Source organism: Canis lupus, chromosome 20, assembly GCF_011100685.1.
Source record: "Canis lupus familiaris isolate Mischka breed German Shepherd chromosome 20, alternate assembly UU_Cfam_GSD_1.0, whole genome shotgun sequence".
Classification (NCBI taxonomy): domain Eukaryota; kingdom Metazoa; phylum Chordata; class Mammalia; order Carnivora; family Canidae; genus Canis; species Canis lupus.
The window spans coordinates 33,728,531-33,741,679 of NC_049241.1; the positions used below are offsets into that span (position 1 = coordinate 33,728,531).

Here is a 13,149-nt window from a genome sequence, read left to right on the forward strand (position 1 = left end):
AAGTTGTTTATAGCTCATGTTTTTTCTCTCATAAAATGCATTATGAAATCAAAGCATCTGAGTAGAATCAACATAAATGTCACTATGCCGTTTTAGAAGTTGGTTCCAGAAGATGGTCAGATGTCTGTCCCCCTTTCAGGGAAGTTAGTGAGTTGGCCCAACTCAGGCAACTGGTGCCCAAAGGCTGGGAGAGTGAGTGACTTTGGATTTAACAGATCTTCATTTCAGTCAAGATTCTATACTTACCATTAATGTGACACCTTTCCCTATCTCTGTTTTCTCATCTCAAAAATAGAGATGAAAAGATTTCATCTAACAGGACTGTTGTGAGGATCAAATAAACAATGAAAGTGAGAATTCTAAGCACATTGCCTAGTAAATACTAGGCACCCACCAAATGAATCTTGTTGTATTTTTCTTTAAAAGCAGAAGTTTAGGGATCCCTGGGTGGCGCAGCAGTTTGGCGCCTGCCTTTGGCCCAGGGCGCGATCCGGGAGACCTGGGATCGAATCCCACGTCGGGCTCCGAGCCTGCTTCTCTCTCTGCCTGTGTCTCTGCCTCTCTCTCTCTCTGTGTGACTATCATAAATTAATTAATTAATTAATTAATTAATTAAAAATAAATAAAAATAAAAAAGCAGAAGTTTATAGCTTTGCGCAGTGGCAGTATCACAGCCAATGAGGTTTATCCAAGGTGTGAGTATTACTAATTAAAAGCAGAAGTTTACAAAAGAGGTTTAACAACATGGTAGTCGAGTGCTGGTGATGATAGAAGTAAAGAGCTTTCTTGAATTTTTTGGGCTATGTCCTGGGTGCTGAATTTTAGCAGCTTTCTTTGTATGGTCTCCTTGTCTCCCCAATGACCCAATAGGGAGGCCCACCTGGGCCTCTAAAGGGCCTCATTACCGAAGAACTGGGGAGTGGACATTCAGGTTCTCTTGGGCTCCCAATGTCCATTCATCATGTATACTTCCTTGGAGTGCAGTCATTGTGCATGTGGATCCATCCAGCATTAGGCCCTGATCTTTCTCCTCCACAGAAACCACTGAAGCCATTGTTGTGAGATGAGAAGGCTTCTGTGCTGAGAGTTAAGAGCTGGGTCATTGTCCTGCTCTGTCTGTAACTAACAGTTCAACCTTGGCAAGTTGCTTCTCCTCTCTGGGCCTCAGTTTTCTCATTTGTTAAAAAAAAAAAAAAAAAAAAAAGAGGTTTGAGATCAAGTCTTCTAAAACTATTGTGAAAATTTGAAAGTTTGTTGAACATGGATCATTGGGTTCTCATATGACAACATTTATTGACCAGTATAAACAATACTCTTTCAGTTATTTTCAGTGATTGCAAAATTATGTGTGATGCAAATTGCCGTGATGGAATGATCCTGAGCTGGCATTTAATGAATGTACTTTGCCATCTTTTTTTTTTCACCATATGGTGTTTGTTCCAGTCTTTAGACCATCAGATTGATGGAGTTGGACCAGTTCACTTGGATACCATGGTAACAGGACAAAAAGATGATGATCTACTGGGTTTTACTTTACTCATTGAATGTTTTATTATTGACAGGTGAAGTCAATGAAACTTCCCTTAGCAATAACATGTTTTTTTCGTATTTGAATGTTTTAAATTTTGTGGTAATTATTAGGATCATTGATTTTCCGAATTGAAAGAGGTGTTAGCCATTATATAGTTCTGTCTTCCCACTTTGAAAATGAAGAGCAAAAGCCCAGGAAGATGTAGTGATTTTAGGCAAGACTTTAAGCCACTTCTAAGATCACATCTCATCATACATATTTCTTCAACTGCATTATATTTATTTTTCAGGAAAACATGTCTCTAGAAGTTTTTTTAAATAAAAAATCCCAAAACCCTCTCATATGAAGTGATTCTTTACAATTATGAGTTTTAATTTGTATTTTTGTGCTGATTATCATCAATAACCTCACCTTCTCTTAAGGTCACATAAGTCTCATATGATCAACCATCTGACTTCTTTTCTCTTGATGCAGCTGCAAAAGATATTTCTCCCTTTTTTAACCATCTCATATCATGTTTTGTCATAATAGACTTGTATAGCAGAGAAATCTACATTTATACTTAGGGATTCAGTTGGCCAAACTCCTTTCTAATTTGTCTGGCATTTTTCCTGAATCTTGGTACACAGATTCTAGGACCTTAGCAGAGTTTCCTCCAGATATTGTCATGTGGTTTTATAATAATTGTAAAAGTTAGAAAAATCCTAGATTTCTAAAAACTGTTAGAAGACGTGAAAACTGGTGTGTTCCAGGTTTATGGACAATCCTAGTCATATGAAAATAACAGGATATGTGATAGATCCAGCTGAGGCCTCAGAAGAAGTGGTACTGACTTCTAGTGCCTTGCAATTAACTGGCACTCAGCAGAGGTACATTGAATTGAATGAAGTGGTGGATGGAACCACTAATAAGAAGATGTTTTGCCATGAAGGCAGCAATGTCTCAATAAACATCTGATTCCAGCAAATGAATTGTTCTAATAAATAAATAGCATTTGTAGGCAACTTGAAGATGCTTTAAAATGGTGATATCCAGTAGTCACAGTCCCTTAACCAACCAGCAGCATTATTGAAGAGTTGTTTGAGCCTGTTTCTATATGTCGTGGAAAGTATCTGAAAAGAAGGTGGGTTCTGACAGATGACTCATATAGGAGGATGTGAGGGCTTGGGAAAGTAGTATTAGTAACTCTCAATTTTGATTCCATTTAATTAGTGGAAAGATATTCATCAGATGTGTGCTTTCAACAAGAAGTTACTAGATGAAGGGATGGGGTCTTTTGGGGATCATGGTCAAGTTTCCACTGTGCTCCAGCCCAATGCTGCATGCACATTGAGCTGTTGGTACGTACTTATTGCTTGATTGGTTTAAAAAACAAAACAAAAACAAAAACAAAAAAACAGTGAACCCTCCTAGTAGAATTTAGCATATAGAGCCCTTTTAAAGAAATATATCTGTGATGTAGAGTTGGGAGATGTTAACACAGATGAAATCTTCCCCCTTTGATAAAAAGTATGTATAGAGCCCCTCAGGGTGTGTGAGTGATGATAACACCAAACATTCCACTGACATCTTGCTTTAGTTTAAAGCCTCAGATGACGATTCTGATGGTGCCTGGAAGAGAGTTTTCCTCCTATCCTCCTACTGAATTTGGACTTAGTGACCAAATAGAAGTGCATTTACATTAGAAGTTACAGACAGGGATCTTCCATTGTTTAGGGGGGTCATGGACTCTTTTGGGAATCTGGGCTCCAGAAGATTTTACAAGATTGATGTGTGATTTCATGGGCCCCATGGAGCTCAGCCAAGACCCCATGTTAAGAGTTCCTTTTTAAAAAGGAAATTGGAAGGGTCTTAAGACATGGTGACGTATCTTCAAAGAATTATTCTCCCACCCTCCACCCCCAGCACTTGGTGAAAAATAAATGGTGATGGAATGTCCATGCTAGCTGACGCTATAATCATTCTCTAATTTTTCCCACCACTTTACCCAAGCCACTGGCTGAGCCCCCAGCTTCCTGGCAGGATAGAACACAAAATATTCCAGGGGGAAAAAAAAGGCAACCTATACTTTTGAGAACAAATTGCAGAGTGGAGAATGCTCCTAGCAGCCGCCTACAAATCTCTTCTCACGTCAGAGGATGCGAGTGGGATGGTTTCAGGGACATTGCTTCCCCCACAGCACTTTTCTGGTTTAACTTCTAATCGGGGAGACATGCCTGAGTGAAGAGCCAGTGTTGGTGGTTTCCCAGGAAACAAGGTGGTGGAAGAATGGAAGAGCCAGGTGTATCCCTGATGCAGAGCACTGCTTAGCACCAAGCATCCTTTCTTAAGAAACAAATGAGTTCTGAGGTGGGCATAAAAATAGTTTCCACTGATTGAAAAAAAAAAAAAAAAAAAACAGTGTAAAAGATAAAAAGGAATACATGTTCTTTGTAGAAAATCTGGACACTGTGAACAAGAGAATTCATTAATCATCCCACCTCAAAGCAGTGGCTACATTTTGATGTATTACCTTCCTGGCATTGTACACACACTTTAAAATTTTTCTTTTTTTTTGTGACTTTAAAATTTTTCATCATGAATATTGCAGACATACAAAATGGCATCAAGGATAATATAAAATATACTTAGCAATGCAACTGGGAAACATGCCCTTAACAGCAAAACAGAACCTCTTGATCTGCTTAGTTTAATGGTTATTGTTGCCTTGCCTGTCTATAAACTTGCTACACTTGTGTATCTATAAGTAACATGTAATTTTAAATTTATATAAGCACAAATTTTTAAAAATTGGGATTATAACACGTACTAATTTATTTCTAAAATTTTCATATATACATTGACCTCATGTCACCACATCCTAAAATATTCTTTAAGTGTTATTTTTGGTAACTATCCAATACTTTGTCAAATGGATGCACCATTTTTTTTAACCAAGCCTTCACTGGATATTTAGATAAACTATAATTTTTCACTATTAAAAATAACACTGACAAGCATTTAAGAATATCTGTGTCATCTTATATCAGTAGGATAAAATGGATAAAATAAGAAATTCCTGGCTAAAAGAGTACAAATATTTCTAAACTCGTGACCAGATCTGTACCCCTTCTGGAAGTGAGAGATGGAAATGCAGTTCAGAGCAGTTGAGTTTTGTTCAGAAACTCAGGGTGGGGATTGTTCTCAGGTTGCTCTGGCCCATTTCTCTTTCAACTATTGCTGGTCCCTTGCTAAGTCTGTGACTTTATATGGGTCATTTCCTTATACTGCCTGTTTTGGAAGAGCCCCTCATCACCCCTGGCAGGGCAGAGGCTCTTCTTGTGACTGGTGGGGATGGGGCTACAGAGGTAGAGCTAATGGTGGACTGTCCGTTCCCTGCTGAAGGGGCTTTCCCATGGGAGCAGGTGTCTGAACCATGATTGAAGTAGAATAAGATCCATTTAGTTGACACAACTGCCTTCACCCTAGGTGTTATCATGCCCTTTTGAAGATGAAGAAACTAAGTCTTAGCAATTTGCTCAAAATACCAGCTTATTGTAGATTCAAGGCCAGGATGGTTGGGTTCCATAGCTTCCCTATGCTGCCTCCAGGCTGGGAAAAAGATGAAAGCATTTGGCTCCATGGCTTCCAGTAATAGATGATGTATAGGACATTTAGCTCCTCTTATTGGCAAACCACCTTTAAGGTTTATGACATTTTTGTTACCTGTGCTTTCTGATTATTTACCCTGTTATAGGGATGCTCAAAGCATAAGAATGGGTATAGAAGAGGGACAGAGCTTTCTTGTCTCGATTAACCTAAGTGACGTTTCATTGCTAGGATATGTTAAGGCAGACATGGAATAGCAGCAAGGATTATTTTATCTTTCCTCAGCAGAGTCCAGATAATTAAAAAAGATACACCATTTCTGCAGTTTGGATTCTCTTGGTCTGTTCTGGAACTTGCTAACTGGGGAGAGAGATTAGCCTTGACCTGGCCCGCATGGGGCCTTGATGAATTATGTGGGAGAGTTTAATAAGGCTCTTATCGCTGAGGAGACCAGGCCTGCACTGAGATTGGGTCTTCATTAACGTATGCTTATATCTAACCTGTTGGCATGGTTTCTATTTTGGATTTATGATCTGCTGTTGCTGCCTGTGAAATTGCTTAGGCCTAACATAGTGGAGATCCTATGTTGAGTCCAAGGTGGTGCTACCATCTCCAGTGGTAAATTTGTTCATTATTGACACTAGATGCATTCCATCTACCCTTTGGCCTAATTGATTAGGTGGTAGATTATAGTAATCACTGTGATCTTTATTCTTTGAGCTACCTCTTGAAATGTACAGTGACAATGAAATTCTAAGGAGCTTCAGGACACATTCTCAGAAGGTAATGATGTAACAAAGGGTCAGTCATCATTTACTACTCCCTTCAAAGTGACATTGATGGCACCCGTGTTAAATGAGACTTCTCATGCTCTGAAAATACCTGTTTGTTTGAATTTGTCATTAGAACCACATGCTTTGGGAGCTTAGAGACCGAACACTGCTCTGTACTTCAGTTTCCTCACCTACAAACTGAAATCTAGACAGTGCCCCATCTTAGAGTTGTAAGAATTAAAATGAATTAGTTCATGTAAAGCACTTAGAATCTGGCCCATAGTAAGTACAAAAATACTAGCTATTTTCTGTTGATTTCATAATACAAAATTGACTTTATGGTTAAATTTAAGGGTATTTGTTGTTGTCAAAAGTGATCCATAAATAGAACTGATTGTGAATTTTTTAAAAAATACCAATATATGAAGAAACATATACAAGGAGTTTTATTACAGCATTTTTTAAATAATAGCCAAAAGCTGGAAATAGCATGAATATTCAATTTCTATAGAGAGTTATAAACATATTATATAAATAAGTATAAAACACAATGACAGAGCACATAAAATAGAAATTATTTCCCTAGATGTTTTTATATATGTTTTTATATATTTGTCTATGTAAAGGAATAAACATGGAGGAACATGTACTGCATTGTGGACAGTGGCTTTGGCTTTGGGAGGGGGGATGGAATTATGTGAAGGGGAGCTTCAGTTCCACGGTTCTTAACCTTTGGCATCTTTTGAAACCTATGACTTCCGCTTCCCCCCAGAAGGCCATCTATATGTGCCTAAAATTAAATACATAAGATGACAACAAAACCCAGTTATATTGAAATGCAATTATCAAAATATTTAATTTACAAATTTGTGGTAAAAGTTACACACGTGCTTCTTAATTAATGCTTTAAGTGACAAGATCCAGCAACAAGTCTAATAACTAATACACCTTCTACAAGATGATACAAGTGAATGACATTTTGAAATATCTGCACCAATTACTCTGTGATATGAAAATACAGTGATTTCTATGGTGACAGAGTCACAGGTCTGCTAATGCTTTTGTGATCTGTGGCCTTCATTTATACTGGAAGGAAATGCTAGATTTCAGTTGTTAATGAAACTAAAGATGTATTTTTTTTTCCACCCAATTCACAGATGCTCTGAATTTTGTCCATGCACTTCTTGGTGGGAGGCTGAGAATTCTAAATTAGGAATTCTTGCTTAAGACACCAAGATATTCTTGGTTCAAGACACTGCTATGATAGGTCTTTTACATTGTATTACTTTTGTAATTCAAATGACTGAAATAAAAAATACAACAAATATAATTAATTTTGACCTGTTGGTACATGAGGTTGTTGGTGTTTTAAAGGAGAGAATGTTGTATAATGTTGTATAAAAGTAAGGGGCTCGGATAATGATGATAATGTTTCTAGGAAAACCTTGTAATAACCCTTAGATCAATTCTTAACACTTGGATTTAGGTTTTTCTTTGATATCACCTTAGCTTTTTGAAATAGATTAATTGAGGGGTGCCTTGGTGGCTCAATCAGTTGAATGTTGAACTCTTAATTTCCACTCAGATGGACTCTTGATTTCCATTCAGATCATGATTTCAGGGTCATGAGATCAAGCTCCTTCTGGGGCTCATGCTCAGTGGGGAGTCTGCTTGAGACTCTTTCCCTCTGCCCCCACCTCACCCGTGCTCAGGTGTACTTGTGTGTACCAGCACACACTCTCTCTCTCAAATAAATAAATACATCTTTTTTTTTAAAGAAATAGATTAATTGAGTCACCCCAATATTTTAGTAGAAGATCTTTTCTGCTTCTTCTGTTACTAGAAAAAAATAGTTTTAGGGTGGAAAAATGTTTTTGTTAGAGATGAATTCTGAAGTATTTAGGAATAGCATGTCATGATATCTGTCATTTACTTTGGACCTCTTTAGCATAAGATATGAAGTGAATATTTTAAAGAGAAAAACAGTTTTTTTTTATTTTATTTATTTATTTATTTATTTATTTATGATAGTCACACAGTGAGAGAGAGAGGCAGAGACATAGGCAGAGGGAGAAGCAGGCTCCATGCACCGGGAGCCCGATGTGGGATTCGATCCCGGGTCTCCAGGATCGCGCCCTGGGCCAAAGGCAAGCGCCAAACCGCTGCGCCACCCAGGGATCCCGAGAAAAACAGTTTTATTCTTAATACACAAGTAATACTGTACACATTTTCATAATTTAAAAAAATCGATGGGACGCCTGGGTGGCTCAGTGGTTGAGTGTCTGCCTTCAGCTCAGGGTGTGATCCTGGAGTTCCAGGATCGAGTACCACATCGGGCTCCCTGCATGGAGCCTGCTTCTCCCTCTGCCAGTGTCTTTGCCTCTCTCTCTGTGTCTCTCACGAAATAAATAAAATCTTCAAAAAAAATCGAATAGTAATAGAGCTAACAGCCCCATGATGATGCCCTGATTCCACGTATCTCTTCAGGTATAATCCTGGTTAACAATTTAGTCACCTTCCAAGTGTTTAGACCTGGTTAGATATAGAGATATAAAAATTAGCTTGTGGTGGCTTTTTACAGGCATAAGTGTTGCCATTTTTTGTTTTACTCTGCAATTTTTTTTTCTTTTTAAAATAGTCTTTATTATTTAGAGCAGTTTTAGATTCACAGCAAAATTGGGCACGGAGTGCAGAGAGTTTCCATACACCCTTGCCCCTTCACTTACAGAGCCCTCTTCCCCACAGTCACCATCTTCCACCAGAGTGGTATGTTTGTTATAATCAATGAACCTACATTTTCACATGATTTTTACCCAAAGTCCATAGTTTCATTAGACTTCACTCACTGTTGTTTTGACAAATGTGTAATGACAAATATCCCCCATTACAGCACCTTGCAGAATGGTTTCACTGCCCTGAAAATCCTCTCTGCTCAGCCTATTCATCCCTCTATCCCCCAACTCCTGGAAACCACTGATGTTTTTACTGTCTCCATAGTTTTTGCCTTTTCCAAAATGTCATACAGTATGTAGCCTTTTCAGCCTGGCTTCTTTCACTTAGTAATATGAATTTAAGTTTCCTCCATGTCTTTTTTTTTGTGGCTTGAGAACTCACTGCTTTTATCACTGAAATCATATTTCATTGTATAGATGTACCACAGTTACTCATTCACCTAGTAAACGATATCTTATTTTTTTAACTGCTTCTCATTATTTCATAAACAAATGGATCATAGTTTAATAAGATTCTCCATGATTTTAACATGATTCTCCATTGAGGGGCACTTCTGATGTCCAATATTTTCCAGTTACAAAGACTATCTCATATTTCAGAGCAAGCAGTAAGGTAAATGCAAAAAAGTACCTGTGGATACTTGCTATTTTTTAATTTTATTTTATTTACTCATTCATGAGAAACACAGAGAGGAGAGAGAAAGAGGCAGAGACACAGGTAGAGGGAGAAGTAGGCTCCATGCAGGGAGCCTGACATGGGACTCGATCCCGGGTCTCCAGGATCACGTCCTGGGCTGACAGTGGCACTAAACTGCTGAGCCACCCAGGCTGCCCGATACTTGCTATTTTAATGTTAGTTTGAATAATATTAAATTACTATTTTTGTGGTTCAAATTCCTGTGGGGTTTTTTTGTTTGTTTGTTTTGCTTCAATTCATGGACACCAAAGAAAAGCAAACAGATAAAAACCATACTGTTATCAAATGCAGATCTGAACAGGCTCTGAGAATTGGTGGAAAAGGAAAGTTATTTTGTGTCTATCGTGTGCATCATTTAAGCAAAAGTATATACAACTTTTAAATGTATATATCTGGAGGCATATTCCTTGAGTCACGCATGGTTAGAAAGAAGAAGGAAGGAAGGATGGAAGGAAGGGAGGGAGGGAGGAAGGGAGGAAGGGAGGGAGGGAGGGCAGGAGGGGAGACAAAAGAAAGAAAAAGGAAGAAAGAGAAAGAAAAAGAAAAAAGAAAGGAAAGAAAAGAAAGAATAAACTGTAGTTGTGAATTCAAAGAGTAAATTTGTGATGTTGACAAAGTTTGCATTTCAACTGCCTTTAAAATTTTGAAGTTTACCAGTAGCTCTATTTTGAGATTATTTGCAGTAAAAAGTCACTAGAAAATAATTGCTCATAATACTTTTGCTGATGATTTTTATTCTAAAATGTAGCCTAGGTCTGTCCACCTAAAAATTATGTAAATTATCTTGGTTAGGAGGTTCTATCCGGGCTTCCGTTCCCAGCTAATTGAGTTTTTCCCCCAAATGACTTACATAATTGTATCGAGCTTCCTCTTTCATCTGGTTATATATTACAGGTTTTAATACCAGAAGCTGTTTTTCTTTCTTTTTACTTTCTCAGTTGTGTCTGATGCTCATTCTCTGTGAAGAAAAGGTGGTATGTTGACTTTTTCTCTTGATGCTGACTATACATAAGCTTTCAATCACCTGATTGATACTTATGCTCCTGGGTAATTTCTGAAAAACACTAGAAGAATGAAAGGTCCAGGAGGAAGCTCATGGTTTGTGTGTTTTCCTCCACCCTGCTGTCCAGTTTAAACTTGCTGTGTACACATCATTTTATGGGGTGAGTTGACCCCATATGAGCAGGTGGTTTCTTTGCAAACAACAGTCATGGTTAGTATTGATGGTGAAGCATTTGAAACTGAACCATGGGCTTATCTTCAGTCATCAAAATGCCACCTTGGGGTTAACTCCTTAAGAGTCCTGCAGGGAACTGATGGTGTTTATTATGTTTTTTATTCCTGAGCAGACTGACTTTTTCCTCTTATAGTTCTATATATGAGATTTCTTTTACTCCCCACACGCCTCAAAATATCAGTTTACAAAATTGGAGTCTTCTACTAAAGACTAGAATCAATATATCTAAACTATTTTCTTCACTTATATTTGGCAGAAGAAAGTGATGTATTTGCTGGCCAGATCTCCATAAATTCTATTGAGGAAATATTTATCACTGTAGAATTAGTGAGTGCATCTGTTCATTCTTTAGTGCATTCATTCAATCATTCATGTACTAATTCAATCAACTGGTATTTCTTGAACTTTACCCTGTGTCAGGCACTGTAGGAAGTAAGACTTAAGACTTTTTGTCAACAGACAAGTGGGATTGCTCTTGATTTTGTTACAAGTTAACCAAGCACAGGGAAGATACATTTTAGCTATATCTGGTTTCCTCCTTCTTGTAAGGGAGTAATTCCAGATTGTTGGTTAGTTTTGGAAAGAAAGAAATTTTGCTATAGATTCCACTGCTACTAACATTTTACTCCCTCAGAGGATCCTTGAAATTGACTTACTTTCTTTTAGCTGGTCAACACAAAGGTTCATCTGGGGATTGCTTCACTTTATTGTATGCAAAAGCTGACATTGAGAATTATATCATATGTAGGTGGGCTTTGCTCTGTGTTCTTATGGTTAGGGTATTTAGCTCTGAGAGCACTGGGTTTCAGGGCAATATCTCTAGAAGTTTTAGACCTGGAAAGGACCTTAGAGATTATTTAGTTGAATACATTTCATATTGTAGATATGAAAATGGAAGCTGAAAAAAGTTAAGTGTCCTGCCCAAAATGACCAAGAAGAGTGAGAGTAGAAGTCTCTTGGGACTAATGTTCTGGATTGTACCTCAAATCCAGGACGATGCAGAAGCTAAGAGTTCTGGTTCTGGTGTTTTAAATTCTGGCCTCACCATTTCCTAGCTGTGTGACCTTGGGCAGCATATTCAACCTCTCTGTATTATGGTTTCCTTGGCTAGAAAATGCAGATGATAATTGAGTTGTTGTAAGGATTCAGAAAGGTAATGTAGCGCGGCTTTGGCACAAGTAAGCACTTTGTTGCTACTGATGTTGTAAAATGATCCAGGAGCATGGGATGGGACACAGACAGAGATATTGTCTATTTTAGGCACAACTGTCACCCTGGTGCCCAGGAAATTGCCGGTGTGTATCCAGCCCCCAGAAAGATTTGTTGAATGGATTTTTTTCAAATGTAAATTTGGTAATTCTAACGATAAGTGATTCCAGAAAGGCAGATATAAAGATGATATAAAGCAAGTTTGATTTTAAATGAATTATCATTTATAAATAAGAATAAATAGAAGTATTTAACAAATGTCTCAGTTGTCAATCACATTCTGCCAAGCTCGATTCAGATCTAAGCAGTCAGGAACGATGGGCAACCGGCTAAGAACGCCACCTGACCTCTGCCTTGCAGTAGGCCTAGAACCACGCCATTCTCACATCCAGCTGGACCACCTTTATCAGGCTCCTATCATCTCTGTAGCGGCTGGATGATTTCAGAAGTTTCCCACCAGGTCTCCTTGCTTCTGCCCTTGGCCCTCTGTTGTCTACTCTCAACGTGGCAGCTAGAGAGCTTTTTTAAAGCTTAAATCACATGCCATCTCACTCATGTCTCCCTCCTGACTCAGTGGCATTGCTACATCTTCCTGGTGGCCCTTTGAGGCCGAGCACAATCAGGTCATGAGGCTTCTTCTGCACCTCATCATCTACCACTCTCTCTTCCCTGTACTTTCACACCCTGCCCTTCTTTTTCTTCTACACTCCAGGGCCTTGACAAAGCCAATTCTCTCTATGGAAAGCTCTTTTTGATACCCATGTGACATACTCCTTCATCTTCCTTCAGGTATCTGCTCCAGTGTCCTTAGATGGGCTTTCTCTATTCCCCATTCCCCACCACACCCTCCCAAGCACTCCCTACTCTTCCTACCTGACTTTATTTTTTTCTTCACAGTATTGCCCTGTTATATATTTTTCAGTTATCAATATCTTCACACTGGAATATCACTTTCTTTTCATTTTCTGCCATATTCCTAACATCTGGAATGGTGTCTGGCACAGAGTGTGTCCAATTAACATTTGTTGGATAACTGAATGAGTGGCCACTTCAGTGTTCATGTTTCATGCTGTCTTTGAAAGGTTACTGTAAACATGACTTGGTTTTATCTTGGCAACATTTTAAGAATGTCTGTCTAACTTTGTGTGCACATTTTTGCATTCTCTCATTTTGAAGAAAAGTGATAAAACAAGAGGAAAAAAACAAGGCCTACCCACCTGAAGAGGCCTTCTGGTGGTATACAAAGCAAGATAAGTGAACATAGTGCCAGTGTTTTCTGAGCTAACAAAATAAATCCGCCTGAAGATAAGAAGACATAAACAACATAGAATGTACACATGATTTCTGCAGATGTGGAATCGCTAATGCCTATGCTTACACAT

The 13,149-nt window shown here is 38.4% G+C and overlaps 1 protein-coding gene across 2 annotated transcripts in view; it reads left to right on the top strand.

The window, feature by feature from the left end:
- The window catches only part of ARHGEF3 (Rho guanine nucleotide exchange factor 3), a 304,371-nt gene that overhangs the window by 158,995 nt on the left and 132,227 nt on the right, over window positions 1-13,149 (top strand). The gene's annotated exons all lie outside the window — the stretch shown is intronic.